The sequence below is a fragment of the Pteropus medius genome, unplaced genomic scaffold (assembly GCF_902729225.1).
Source record: "Pteropus medius unplaced genomic scaffold, Ma_sr-lr_union100, whole genome shotgun sequence".
Lineage (NCBI taxonomy): Eukaryota > Metazoa > Chordata > Mammalia > Chiroptera > Pteropodidae > Pteropus > Pteropus medius.
Genome location: NW_024348533.1, coordinates 1,379,869 through 1,382,442, shown reverse-complemented (window position 1 = coordinate 1,382,442; position 2,574 = coordinate 1,379,869). Strand labels below are relative to the sequence as shown.

The window sequence follows — 2,574 nt, the reverse complement described above, 5'->3', positions numbered from 1 at the left end:
GTCTATAGTCATATCACCCTGAACAAGTCTGATCCCATCTGATCTCGGAAGCTAAGCAGGGTTGGGCCTGGTTAGTACTTGGATGGGAGACCACATAGGAAGACTAGGTGCTGTAGGCATAAAAATTTTAAAAATAAGGGATTGTAAACTGACAAGGTCCTTGCAATCTGTGAGGTCAACCAAGGGTTGCATCGCCTAAAAAACATTAAATTAAGTTAAATTAAATTAATCTAAGGTAGGTCCTCTGCTTTTGTTTTATTTTCATGACACTGACTACTATAAAGAGATCAGATTGGTGCTTTTTTTTTTAATTAAGTTTATTGAGGTAACATTGGTTAATACAATTATATAATTTTTAGGTGTACATTATAATTTGACATCTGTATATTCTACTCTGTGTTTACCACCCAAAGTCTAGTTTCCTTCAGCTACCATATATTTGATACCATTTGCCCATTTCATCCTCCCCTACCACCCTAAATTTGCCCCGTCTACCTCCCGCCTCCTCCCCCATCCCCAACCCTCTGGTACTCACTAGTCTATAGTCCATGTCCATGAATCTCTGCTTGTTTGTCCTGTTCATTTGTTGCTTTTAGGTTTATATGCTATATATAAGTGATATCATGTGATTTTCAACTTTTTCTGTCTGGCTTATTTCACTTAGCATGATTATCTCGAGGTCCATCCATGTTGCTGCAAATGGCAGTATTTCATCTCTTCTTATGGCTGAATAATATTCCATTGTATATATGTACCATAGCTTCTTTAGCCAATCATCTATCATAGGACGCTTCATTTGCTTGCATGTCCTGGCCACTGTGAATAAGGCTGCTATGAACATCGGTGTGCAAATATCTTTTCAGATATGGGTTTTTAAGTCTTTGGGGTAAATACCCAGTAGAGGGACAGCTAGATTATATGGTAGATCAATTCTTAGTTTTCTGTGGAAGTTCCATACTGTTTCCATAGTAGCTGTACCAATTTGCAGTCCCACCAGCAGTGTATAAAGGTTTCTTTTTCTCTAGCATTTGTTATTACTTGTCCTGTTGATTATAGCTATTCTAACAGGTGTGAGGTGGTATATATTATTGTGGTTCTGAATTGCATTTCCCTAATAGATTTGAGTATCTTTTCATATATTTGTTGGCCATTTGTATGTCCTCTAGGGAGAAGTGTCTGTTCAGGTCCTCTGCCCATTTTTTGTATGGATCGTTTGTTTTTTTGTTGTTATGAGTTGTATGAGTTCTTTGTATATTTTGGATATTAGGTCCTTCCTTATCAGAGGTGTTCCTTGCAAATATCTTTTCCCATTCAGACGATTGTCTCTTTACCTTATTGACAGTTTCTTTTGCTGAGCAGAAGCTTTTTAGTTTGATGTAGTCCTATTCATTTATTTTAGCTTTTACTTCCCTTGCTTTTGAGATCAAATTCATAAACTCCTCTTTAAGTCCAAGATCCTTGAGTTTCGTTCCTATGTTTTCTTCTATGCATTTATTGTTTCAGGTCCTATATTCAGGTACTAATCTATTGTGAGTTGATTTTGGTGTGTGGTGATGGATGACAGTCTAGTTTCATTCTTTTGCAAGTGGCTTTCCAGTTTTCCCGGCACCATTTATTGAAGAGGCTTTCCTTTCTCCACTGCATGTTTTTGGCTTTTTGTCGAAAACTACTTGCCCATATAAATATGGGTTTACTTCTGGACTCTCAATTCTGTTTCATTAGTCAGTGTGTCTGTTTTGTTGCCAATGCCATGCCGTTTTGATTACTGTTGCTTTGTAGTATAATTTGAAGTCAAGCAAAGTGATGGCTCCAGCCTTGTTCTTTTTTCTCAGGATAGCTTTGGCAATTCGGGATCTTTTGTGCTTCCATACAAATCTGATGATTTTTGTTCTATTTCTTTAAAAAATGCCGATGGGATTTTGATGGGGATTGCATTGAATCTGTATAATGCTTTAGGTAATATGGTCATTTTAATTATGTTGGTTCTTCCAATCCAAAAACACAGAATATCTTTCCATTTCTTTGTATCTTCTTCAATTTCTTTTAATAAGATCTTATAATTTTCCTTATCTAGGTCCTTCACATGTTTCATTAATTTTATTCCTAGGTATTTTATTCTTTATGTTGCAATCGCTAAAAGAATTATTTTTTCTACTTCTTTTTCTGACACTTCATTATTAGAGTATAGGAATACTATGGACTTTTGAACATTAGTTTTGTATCCAGAAACTTTACTGTATTTGCTTATTGTTTCTAGTAGTGTTCTTGCGGAGTCTTTAGAGTTTTTTATATAGAGAATCATAACATATAAAAATAGTGAGTTTGACTTCTTCATTGCCTATTTCGATGCCTTTTATATCTTTCTCTTGCCTGATTGCACTCACCAGGACCTCCAATGTTATATTGAATAACAGCGTGATAGTGGACAGCCTTGACTTGTTCCTGATCTTAGAGAGAAGGTTTTAGTTTTTCACCATTAAGTATATTGTTGGCTGAGGGTTTGTCGGATACGGCCTTGATTATGTTAAAGTACTTTCCTTCTATACCGATTTTGTTAAGTGTTTTGATCATAAT

At 35.6% G+C, this 2,574-nt stretch overlaps 1 non-coding gene across 1 annotated transcript; it reads left to right on the top strand.

Moving 5' to 3' along the window:
* Nucleotides 1-119, top strand: LOC120616712 (5S ribosomal RNA). The gene has a single exon (XR_005656666.1). It is a non-coding gene; the product is annotated as a 5S ribosomal RNA (ribosomal RNA).
* Nucleotides 120-2,574: the final 2,455 nt, after the last annotated feature.